Here is a 12870-nt window from a genome sequence, read left to right as displayed (position 1 = left end):
TTTTCACGCGTCTTCCTCCCCCTACTAACAATCTTATGGGGTATTCTCCTTTCGAGTTCCAAAAACTGTCTATTTCCGTTCCCACCACCCGATCTACCAGGTTACCTACCTTGATTTGATCATAAATTTGGATGCCCTCGCGTTGCAACTCTTGTTCTAGTCTAAAGATGGATCGTTCCAGACTCTGAGTCTACTAATGTAACCAAATCGTTGATGTCGATTGTATAGTTACTATAATATGTCCCCCCCTTTTTGCAATTTTCAATCACCAACCTCTATCTTAACCAGTCCCCCTTCTAACCTCCCCATATCTAGCCCCCCACTTAAGTTGAAAATTACCCTAAGCGCGATGGGTGCTAAACTTCTCGAGAGAAAACCGTAGAACCTGTTTCCAAGCTCTGCTCAAGTAAAAACGTCTCTTCAAAACGGTGGGTATTCGCTGATTCAATTTTACACTTACTTTCTAAAATGTAAAATGGATTTTAACGATACCCGTTTGACCAAACAGAATCTCTGTACACCCCCTTCTGTTTGCTCTGTTCTACTTTGATCACACTGCTGACTGGTCACCTGCCGGTTGGTCACACTTTCCCCCTTCGCTGGGCACCTCTTCCAGTCAAGTCATATCACAATCTATCTGAAAGCCTTACAACGCCCCTCCCTTGGGCACCTGTGAAACGTTGCTGATCTGATCGAGACGATCGGTTTTATTGGAAAACAGTGTGGGTATACTATTTTAATTAATATAAAAGTTTGATCCACCCAATCCGGAAGTCAAGGCCACTGTCCTTTTTAATGTTTTATGGGTTTTTGTTCCTTTTTCTAATCTTTTTGTTGTTTTTTGTTTCGTTTTTTTCTCTTTTACTCGTTTTTTTTCCCCCTAGTGACCCCCCTTACTCGATTAGCTAGGCCACGTTTCGGAAAGTGAACCGGGAAATTTTCTCAAATCTTCTAAAAAAAATAACGCGGTACAACTAAAAGGTGAATACGTTCCCGTTGAACCGCACCACCAGTACTCAAGAATGAGCATGTAGCCCGGAGCTGTGTCAAGTGGGTTTGATCCCGTAGTCTTGATGTCGTAAAAACACCCGGGAGCGCCATAAAAACACTATGTAATAGTCGCCTACTTAAGTCACGTATGAGGTTAAAGAAAAATAGGCCCTATAACCATTGGCTCAAGGGTCAGGAACACTATCTCTTGTGTTTTTCTACCTCAAGCGAAGGGAGCCAATTCGGTTCACTTACGACATGAGACTAAAACCTTTGTTACAGCTTAAAGGCCACTACCAAAATACCCCCACTCTAGAAAAAAAGAATGTCTCCATACGTAGGTCTCAAAATAGCTAAAACACGCAAACGCCGTTAAAAACAGGGTCCGAACCTTACGTATAGTTACTTTTTATTAGACAGTGGACCTCTGATCCATTTTAGATGGATCAACCTAAAAACTCTCCCTAACTCAACATAACAATATAAAACACACTCAAGAAATTTAAATTGGGTACTCAAATACCAGCAAGATCTCTAGAATTGAGTAACTAAATTATTAAGTAACTCTAGCATTAATGGGGTAATCAAGTTTAACTCAAGAAGTTTTGAATAAGTCAGTTTTATCTCAAGAGACAAGTTTTGGATCTTGACCATTGGGAGACTTCGGTGTCCACCTTTCCACCGAAGGTTCACTCTGGTCCTTTTTAAGTATATCTCTTCTTTACTCGCAATCACTCTGCCTTCTGGTTCGAATAAGAAAGCTCTACTGTCGTTCGAATTACGTATTGGAAATTGCAAATAGCAATTTCCCGCTGCTATTTTTGACTGCTTTACCGCGATTGTAGTTCGATTCTTCTGATCTTATTTTCTGATCTTTTCAGTTTTCGCGAGAGACCTGAGCATGACATGCTCAAGTCGAATTTTAAAAAAATTCCATTTCACCCCAAAATCATGTGTTTCGCGTGGCTCAAGGTCAAACTTCCAAATATGAGCGACTGGCACAATTGTACACTTACAACCGTTACTGTCGGAATGGTATTCCGTTAACGTCAATCACTGTAATTTCTTCGTTCGTTGCTATTTCTCTTTCTCTCTTGCTCATCTATGTTGACCAGACGGTCCGACATCTCACCACAAGGATTGAGGAACACCGAAAAGAGGATACCCCAGTTGGACAGCATATAAGGCAGTGTGGTAGTGAGAGTGGTAAGTCTGAGTTTAAATGGAAAATAATTGACCAGGCGTCCAGCAGCATCTATTTACTTACATTAGAGGCGTTGCACATTATGAAAAAGAGACCGGCAATTAACACGCGCGACGGGTTTAGAAGTAGGGAGCTGACACTGTAGCTATAGTTCCGGAATTGAAAAATTCTGGCTAAAACAAAAAATTTTGAAATAACTTACATGTTAGCATAAAAATTAGCGACAAACCCAAAATTTAAAAACAAAATAGCTGAAAAATCTCAACAATTTGTGACAAAATGTTTAAAATTGTAACACAATCGTTGTTACATAATTTCAGTAATATTTTTAAAGTTTTGATTGGTTGAATTTTTTAAATTTTGAAATAATGATGTTTATGACACTTTTTATGATCTTTGATCATTTTGTACAGATAGTTTAGATTTTTCAAAACCTGAAGATGCAAAAAAAAGTGCGCAAACGTTTATTTGAATTTACAGTTGTAATGCATTCTCAGAAAGTTGTTCTTCTGTTCCTTTTTTATTTTCAGTTGTAGCGAAATTTCAAGGTCGTGAAGTGTCTTTATTTTGGAATAAACTTTTAGAACTTATTACGTCACGCCAATCTGACTATTCCTAATTCACCAAATTGTCTAATTAGCACAGCTAATCCACTAAAACAGACAGTCTTCCCAGTCCGATGTTATTATAAAAATTTGGTTAATTTCGGCGCCATTCTGGTCGAATGTCACATACTCCCCGAACAGCCCGGTCAATGTCCTCATTGAGTCTTGTGGTATTCATCAAAATGGTACAGTGCCATCGAACATAATTTACAAAGAGCATGATATCACTCTTGTCTACATCACACCGACTCACTACAGAATACAAACAGCATCATACTACTGTAACAGTTGCCTATTTAAGTCACATATGAGGCTAGGAGAAAGAGGCCCTAAAAACATTGGCTCAAGAGTCAGGGACTTTATCTCTTGTGTTTTTCTACCTCAAGCGGTCGGAGCCAAATCGGTTCACTTGCGAAATGAGACCACATCCCGTGTTACAGCTTAAAGGCTACTACCAAATTACCCACCCACTCTAGAAATAAGAACGCCCCCATGGTCAGGTCTCAAAATACCTAAAACACGCGAACGCCATTAAAAACAGGGTCCGAACTCAAGCATACCGTTAATTTTATTGGACAGTGGACCACTGATCCATTTCAGATGGATCAAAATGAAAACTCACCTTAACTCAACATAATCACAAAGAACACACTCAAGAAATTTAAGTTAGGTACTCACATACCGACACGACCTCTAGAATTGAATAAGTAAACTGTAAAGCAACTCTAGAATTATTTTAGGGTAATTAAGCCTGACTCAAGAAGTTTCAAATAAATAGGTTTGAACTCAAGAATAAGTTTTTCTATCTGGATCATTGAACGGCTTCAGCTGTCCACCTTTCTGCATGAAAATCGATTGAAATCAATTAGAATCTCAAGTTTGTCAGTGCGGGTATTTTAAGGCTTTTTAGATCTATGCGGTTTAATGAGTTTAGCGGGGTTTTGTTTCTTTGTTTTTTTTCTACAGTTCTATTCGCTCTGCTTGTTTTTGGCTTTAGCCTGCATATTATATCAATTGTCCAAACTTTGTTGAAAGTATTTTTTTTCTCTGTTTAATTCAAAAGGTTGTTTTGCCAGAATTACACTTTCAAAGGCATATTCAAATATTTAATTTATCCACATAAAACCCTTTTTATATCATTAAGATTATTCGAAGGTTTAAAAAAAAATTAAAACTTTTTTTTCAACTTTTTTTTAATTTAGAAATTTTTTGAATAACTTTTAATGCAAGTATAGTCCTACAAGTATTTATGATGATATAATGGTATAAGCAAGTATAGGTATTTCGTGTATCCTCTGCGCACTACATTGCATTTGTAATTGTTCCGACTTTCGATACGAAAGTAACGGCATATTTGTGCTCGGGTGGGTTTTTTTCTTCAGACAAATTTCGACTTTTTAACTAGCCATTTTTGACGGAATTTTTAAATATCATTCGAAAGGTATTGTTGTCCTGAGCTCAAATTTGAAAAAATATTTCACCTGTGATCATTTTTCGTAAAGTTACGGGGGTTTAAAGATTGCCATTTTGTCCAACTTGGGACAATTAACGCGCGATATATTTCGCGTTATTAACGCGTAAGCGGAGAGTTAATCCATCTTAGAAATTGTTCCAAATTGATTAGAAGAAGCCTATTTGCCATAATTGGTTTGTTACAAGGAGCGAAATCTATCCTTTTGTACTTTATATGGCGTGTGGGGGGATGATTTTTATTTAAAAAAAATTCAAATTTTAGAATTTTTTTTTTCATTTTGTTTTATTTCATTGAATTTTTTAATGTTATTACTGCTCCATAAACCTTAAAAGGCAGTCGGAACATTCAGGGCTTCGCCTTGATACGAGCAGTCTTGTTGTTGTTTAGTTTTGACGCGGAGGTTTGCAATATGACATTGCACTGATCAAAACAGAAGATGCGATTCCTCGTGAGAGAATATTTTCGCTCTGTGACAGCAGATACCCCCCTAACAGTGTGACACTGGGAGTTTGCGGGTTCGGGGCTACCAAGATGTGATTCACAGAGGCTGGTATTCCACGCGCCCTCATGGAGACTTTTCTACACGAAGAAGAAAAAGAAAAGTAAAATACAAAATCATATAACTCGAAGAATGGAAGATGGCAAAGAATATGGGAAAAAATTTAAAAGGGACAAATTATATAATTACAACCACTATTTGAGTAATTTTTAAAAAATCCATAAAAATCAGACAAAAATTTTTTTTTTTCGAAAAACCTAAATGGATGCTGAAAGTCGGAATGTCACATTTGACCCGCATTACTATATTACTATAGCTTTTTTTAAGGTAGCCAACATAAGATTTCAACATAAGTTCCTAATGATAAGATGTCTCCATTTGTATAGCCCGTTGTGCCCTGGCGACTATTTCATTTGCACTCACGGAAAACATGATGAGTTCCACTCTTGAATATGCAGTGGTGATTCTGGGGGGCCAATGAATGTGACGATCGTCTATGGACAGCCATACTGTGTGTACGGAGTTGTCAGTTTCATGTTCTTTGATTAGACTTACAAGTGCATTGGGACGTCTGGCTTCGTCAGTGTGCCTCATTATTTCCAGTGGATTCGAGACATCATATACGACTGATAAACAGCAGACATTCTGAAATGAATAGATGTATCATCAATATCATATTCTTTTTGCTCTAACTTCGTGTAATGAAACAATCCACAAATTAAGAGCAAAATTCTAATGTTTTGAACAACTGAATATTTTAAATACGAAATTCTGAAAACTGTTGGCCAAAATTCTCTCAGTAAAGGCTGAAACAGACGCACTTAGGGAAGCTATTAAAGTCGACGAGATAGCTCAATTATGTAAAAAGCGAAATGTAGCAAGTAGTTACCAGTAAAATGAACTGCCCCAGCGGATAAGCTTCATAAGAGCAGCCGCAACGGACAAGTTAACCAATTCAGTCATTAAATCCTTGAAACTTATTTAATCGACCACAGAGAACTTCAATTTTTTTTCATTAAATGAACTAATGAGGAATCATTATTTTCATAATGGAAAAAATTAATGCTGACTTTTTTTTTCAATTTCCTGATCTTGATCTTTATTTATGCTCTAGAAGCAAAAAAAAACAAGGAACTTGTAAGTGCAAAACAGCTTATCTTTTTTCTGATTTTTCTGATTTTAGTAAACAAAAAAAGTTAATTAGTTATGGTAACCTTATAATGAAAACTATTAATCATGATTTTTTGTTAATTAAGGGTGATTTAAAATTAATAAGTTGGCGAACTGTCTTATTTGAACTAGCAATTCAATTAATTATTTAATTGATTAACTTTTTAAACTTTCTGCAAACGCGTAAGAAAATGATAATTCCAATTTGTTTGAGAACATTTTTTATGAGGCATAGAGGTTTGAATGTGCGACTACTTTGGCCAATGTGGTAGGATTTAAGCTCGTTTTTTCGCTTTTTTGCATATCAATAATTTCCTAAAATACGGCTGAGAATTCATTCCAAACTGGAATGAGGGAAACTAATTGATTCTTTTAACGCGTCTCTACATGAAAAACATATCACATTTCTCCTAAAATTGCGCAAGGTAGATGATTTGCAAAAACGTGATCAATTCAACTTGTTTTTTTTTGTGAAATTTCTTCAGATTAAGATACTTTAGAGAGGGTTCGAATCAGGGGCGGATTTAGGGGGGTGCGGGTGGGCTTGTGGGCGGACGCCTCCCCCCTCAGGGATTCGAACCCCTGCCAACCCAAAGGGTCCCCCCTTTGGTACTTTTTAAGAAATCCATTTTTGGCCGACCGACCCTAAAATTTTTCTAATGGCGCCTTTGGCGCCAATATATACTAGTTTTGAGGGGGAGCGCGCGCCAAAAAAAACGCGTTTTTTTTTTTGTAAAAATTTTCCAAAAAGTGCCCAAAAACTGCTTTTTTGACCTGTTTTTTCAAAAATTGCCTGCGGCGCAGAAAATTTGGCCAAAACAGGGTCTTTTTACTGCTTTGGGAGAGCTCGGAAAATCAATCTGATCGACCTAAAAAAAAAGGTCGTCAAAATTTTCAAAATTTTTTTGAAAATCCGCCCCCCCCCCTCGAGAAAATCCTAAATCCGCCCCTGGTTCGAATGTTTGCATTTTCCGGTCTCATAGAAGAAGTTTTGTGTGATTGTAATATTATCAATGATTTTGTGATCCTTACTTTTTTTTATAAACGTCATGGGGTGTCGGAGTTTGTATATGATCAGGAATAAACACTATATAATCAATTATTATAACATAAAAATTAACCAAAAAAGTTGAATTAAATAAATTTGAACTTAATTTTTAAAATCACATCTTCTTACATTAACAAAGTGTGACAGAGGTCCAAGTATTGCCATTTTGCAGAAAAAGAGTAAAAATCCGAAAAATATCTCATATAATTTCCTTGAACAACAAACTGACAGAAACTTGGAAGAAGACAACTCAGTATCACCGTTTAAAAGTATTCACCCACCTTCGATGCAATTCTCAGTAATTTTTCTGACCTTTCAGCATAGTCGGAGAGAAAATCTTTTTATTTTTAATTTTGAAGCCCTTATTAGCTGAAAAATTTTATGACAAAAAGAATATTTTTAAAAACATTAACTAAAAAACCTTCGTTATCTTTAAGAAAATATTGTTCTCCACAAGCTTTGATTTTCTTATTTAAGAATACGGGTAAAAAAACATTTTCAAGGCCTCAAATTATTGTTAAATTACGAACAAAATTCTCGTGCTTCTTGTGCAAAATTCTAACAAATAAATAACTAATCAAAATATAAATCTAAGCAAATGAGCAACTGAAATTTTTAGCGCTAACTACCAACCAAGAAAAGCGCTAGATGAATCCTGAATCATATGTGCTTGAATGTATATTTTTGTCAGAATACGTCATAATGAACAGACATAGAATCTTGTAAAATTAAAGGCATGCCCTAAAGCTACCAAATTGTTAAAGAAGTGTGTATCATAAGGAAAAAACGGCCCTTCAATATTTGCTTCTTGTGCAAAAATCTAACAAGAAATATAGCTAATCAAAATATAAATTTAAGTAAATGAGTAACTGAGTTTTTTTTAGTATTATTTACCAATCAAGAACAGCGCAGATGAAACCTAAATTGCTTGAAGGTATACTTTTGTCGGAATATGTCATGATGACTAGACAAAGAATCTTGTAGCAAAAAGCATGAAATTTAGGCGAAGGTATCACCGAGAATTCTATCAACCTCAAACAACGGTTTGACCATATGAGAAGTACTAAACTCTCAAATCCAGTCAATAAAGTTTCTCGAATCAGTCATTTACAGTATCATATATCAACAGCTTTGCCAGAATATACCGATGCAATCATCATAACGAACGTCAGAAGAAAACAGTACACAACCTGCAGGCGCAAGAAGCTCAAATTTATTTCGAAATTAAAATATTTTGTTGAACTTCGCTGGGAGCGCTACATTAAAACTTTTTTCACTTCATATACAATATTTTAGTCAAAAGGGAAGACCTATGACATCATGCATAAACTTGCGTTTCAGGCCTTGTTTAAGAACTCATTTTTATAAAAACAAATATCAGGCGATACAAACTTGTTTCATGGTTCGAAATAGTTGATCTAAACCAATCTAATCTTTAATATTAACCAATCATAATCCATCTAACTAACAACCCACTTATTTGTAAGTGCTGAAATTACTTGAAATTTCAGCACCAGAGAGATTTGAATTTAACTTAGAAATTAGTTGCCTCTCCAAGAGAACTTCAGCAGTTGCAATAAGCCAGTATACTCTAGATCTATTGAGCCTAGCAGAGACTAGTTAAACACCCTGAGACTAGTAGATATAAGAGTAAGATTAGGATCGGTATTAGACTAAGAAGTTGCACGAATCTATCCGGCCGTTTTGGCTTGTTGCAATTGTTATGCTATTTTCGGTTTGTTGGCCTTTCACCGTATATTTTTGGTATGTTTCTGATGTTTCTGTATATAGTAACCTCTCGAACCGCTCAAGTCGAGCTTGAAATTGGGCAGTAAATCTCGACTGGGCTTTTTTATCTCGTTTTCCCATCTGAAAAGATTTAAATTTTTCATTTGACATGCCAGGTAGTTTCAATCATATTAGTTCTGTATGCATAGGCTTGTGAGATCACAGTTTTCATTCTAAGACTCAAATTTGTGTGAAACAGAAAAGGAGGATTAATAACATCCTAAAGTTTTAAACGTTGCTTAAATCTCTTCTAGCAATTTATTACGTCGAATATTGAGGTATTTTCATTACGCTTATCAGACAAACAAACGCTAAAAATGATAGGGATATATTTTTTCCCATCAATTAAAAGTCTGGTTTCAGGCATTTTTTGAATTATTTGTTTATTTTTCTAATTGTCTAATAGACAAATCTAATCCACCTGTCTGTGGTGTTGAAACCAGATATAAACTATATTTATTATTGGTTATAAATTTTTAAAAAACAAATATCAGGCGATACAAACTTGTTTCATGGTTCGAAATAGTTGATCTCAGTTTAACCTCGCAAAACTAACATTTTACTTTAAACTTTGGAACCAGATATAAACTATATTTATTCTTTGGTTATACTTTGGATATTTTATCACTATAAAATGTTTAATATTAACCAATCACGATTCATCTAACTAACAACCCACTTATTTGAAAGTGCTGAAATTACTTGTAATTTCAGCACCAGAGAGATTTAAATTTAACTTAGAAATTAGTTACCTCTCCAAGAGACCTTTAGCAATCGCAATAAGCCATTATACTCTAGATCTTTTGAGCCTAGCAGAGACTAGTTAAACACCCTGAGACTAGCAGATATAAGAGTAAGATTAGGATCGGTATTAGACTAAGAAGTTGCACGAATCTATCCGGCCGAAAATAAGATAGCGTGACGAACAGACGGTGTACCCTATCCGAAATTACTCTATGAGTTACACCTCGATCATAACTCATCTGATGCGACCATAAGTCTCGATCAAGACCTTAAAAAACAAATTAGCTTAGAACTAACAGATAGATTAGAATTAGACGAAAACATTTTCAAAAATGTTACACGATAATAATCTAATTGAAATGTCTCTACGACTCAATAGATCAGAACCGCTATTCCACACAATAAAAGAACTACCAGGCATCGGAAGAGGACCTCGGACAAGAGACGATTTACGACTACGAAGAAACTTATCGTTAAGGTTCATGGTCGTACAGCGAAAGCCAGACCAAATTTTTATATTTAGGATTTAAATAGCAAAGAATTTAGGTTTTCATTTGCAAACATAGAAACCTTGAAGAAAAATCTTCAATGATTATTAAAGACGGTAAACCCTTTTTACTATTGTACAATAACGAAATATAAAAACATCTCAAATCGTTCCCTCTGAATCTGCAGTAAAATTGAAAAAGATATCTGAAAAATATAATTATTAAAAGAAAAAATAAAAATTAGTTGACATAATCATAAATTGATTGTAAATATAAATCATCCTGGCATCCCCCGCTTCATCACGTAAACATAATAGCAAACATTTAAACCACTAACATCATCAAACACTAAAATTTTTATCAAATAAATTTAAATTATCTTTAAAACCTTATCTAACTTTTTATCCTTCTTTCATCTCAATTTATTTAATCTTAGACTAGATCATCAAGGCTTTCCTTGGATCTCCATTTAATAAGTAAATTAAACCCATTTTATACCATAAAAAATTAAAACCTGATCAACAAGGCTTGTCCTTGGATCAAATAGAACAATTTTGTTCTCCCCCACCCAAATAAAAAAGTCGATTCTAACGACCTCAAACGTCGATTCACTACCCAACCCTTTCAAAGACCCAGGACTAATAGAAATTTTTCAATTACACTAACCATTCAAATTAAGCTAAACAGTAAAGAACTTCGGTTATTTCATCCTTCACTTAATCCCCCCTCTTACCTGACCCAGGCTAAATCTTAAATCTTAGTAAGTATTAAAATAGTATCTAACGAACTACCTGTGTTCTAATTATACCTGAACCTTGCGGATCAATTTACTATTCTCCAACCCTTGAACACAATCACTACCCCTAAGTAAGATTAAGTAAGTTAATACCTTAGAATAGCCACGAGGAAGTAAAAATCATTCTTCGGAATCGATATATAATTTTCTCTCCAACCCTACATAAAAGACCCAAGTTAGGCTAACCAAAAAATCGTAAGTACCAACAGTCTAGGATTTTAAAATTACTAATAACAACCTTGCACCCCTCATCCTAAACCTTATGTCACTAAACAGTTTAGGAAATAAACAAACAATTTTCCTACACAATTGTGAAATAAATAACGAAGCACACGATCTTGTAATTACACCGCATAAACAAACAATCGGATATATTCGCACAAAACGACAAACAATAAAAAGAAAAATTTTAAGCAAGCAAAGACAAATTACACAAAAAAGATTTTCAAAGCGTAGAAACGCAGTCTCCGAATCAGATGTCAGCGATTTAGATGCACTCTACAAACTAAAAGAGATAGTAAATAAAAATTACCCATTCATGATCAATTATATTTTTCCGATTCAGAAGCTACATCACATTCATCAAAACAAGGAAAAGGAAGAATAAAAAAGATATACAAAAATAAACCAGTACGTTTATACAGTTGGAACCAACCAATCAGACAAATTGAACATTACGCACTGACAGTCATAAAACGAAAAAATGAGTATAAGCCCAAGTGACGAAAATCCAAACGAAGACGCGGTTTTCCCATTTATCATCATTTCACTCACTGACGACAGAGGACAAACACAATTTTGTCATAACCTAATCGCAAATATATTTGAACAAGGAATTAGCCCATGTAAAGCAGAATTCCCAGAAATAAAAGTCAAAAGACAAATTGACGACCATTACATAAAAGAAATATGTAACTTAACACAACAATATGGAATTTACACCATAGAACTCAGTACAACAAGAAACTTTCATGGCAAATATGTTATCCAAACAAGCTAATTCATTTTTCACTAAAGATGTTTTTGCAATAATATATAATTATTTATCTGTACTAGAAAGAACAGAAACCGAAAGCACATCACCGGTTCAAACATCAAGAAAAACAAATCTCAGAAATGAAATTGCCGCATTCTCAACATTTTTAAACACAATCCGTGAAAATTTTTCAAATAACGAAATTTCATCAAGTGTTAAACACGATTTACAAAAAATCTTAGCATAGTTTATAATAGAATATTTTAACCACAATATAGATTTAATTGCACAAGCAGGAAAAAATTTGAGACCCCAGAGTACAAATGACGACACTGTCCTTGCCGAACAGTCAGATTATGTTTGGGACCCTGAATGGTCTCATCCACTATTTCTAAATATTCCATTAGACATCTCAAGTCAAGCAATCAGTACAAAAACTATTCACAATGACTATATAAAAATCATGCCACTGACAATAGATGCAACACCTTTAAACTATAATTCATTTTTACCTAATAGACAACAAAATAATAGCTTAAATTCAACTCTTGTACAACAAGAAAATTTAAACGGAACTAGAAATCTTACGAAATAAGATATTCAAACACCATCACTTTTTATATATGAAGAAATAGTTGAAACAATTGTAACAACTACACAGCAAAGTATTTCACCAATACATCCAAACCTTACAACGCCAAAACCAAAGACTTCAATATTACCTCAAGTAACATTGCAATCTACGGTTAAACCCTCGGTTGCTCCAAAATATTCACATATGGATTACCAAACATTTAGACCAATGACGAAACCACCACAAAAACAAAGAATATTCAAAAGAAGCAATTTTGCAGAACACAATTTTAACTACGTAAATAGATCACAAACATCTAAAGCTCCTCGTACAAACCCACATAACCGTTCATTTTCACAACGACAAAATTTCCAACAACAAACATCAAATTTCGAAAATTTTAATGACAACCAACGAAATCCAACAGGCCCAAGTGAAAACTATCCATTTTTTCAACAAAACAAAAATAATAAAAAACCATATCAATACCAACAAAAAACACCTTACTATACAC

At 34.6% G+C, this 12870-nt stretch overlaps 1 protein-coding gene across 2 annotated transcripts in view; it reads right to left on the bottom strand.

Moving 5' to 3' along the window:
• LOC134842052 (uncharacterized) overlaps positions 1-12870 on the bottom strand; it is a 149827-nt gene that overhangs the window by 87864 nt on the left and 49093 nt on the right. Inside the window, exon 1 of one of the 2 annotated variants that reach the window (XM_063858208.1) lies at positions 10478-10488. The exons of the other annotated variant lie outside the window; for it this stretch is intronic. The gene's annotated coding sequence lies outside the window, so the exon portion shown is untranslated. Of the gene's footprint in view, positions 1-10477; positions 10489-12870 lie in introns of those variants that run through there. 2 annotated transcript variants of the gene reach the window in all.

The sequence above is a fragment of the Symsagittifera roscoffensis genome, chromosome 3, assembly GCF_963678635.1.
Source record: "Symsagittifera roscoffensis chromosome 3, txSymRosc1.1, whole genome shotgun sequence".
In the NCBI taxonomy this organism is placed as follows: Eukaryota; Metazoa; Xenacoelomorpha; order Acoela; family Convolutidae; genus Symsagittifera; species Symsagittifera roscoffensis.
This window is presented reverse-complemented; position numbering and strand designations above follow the sequence as displayed.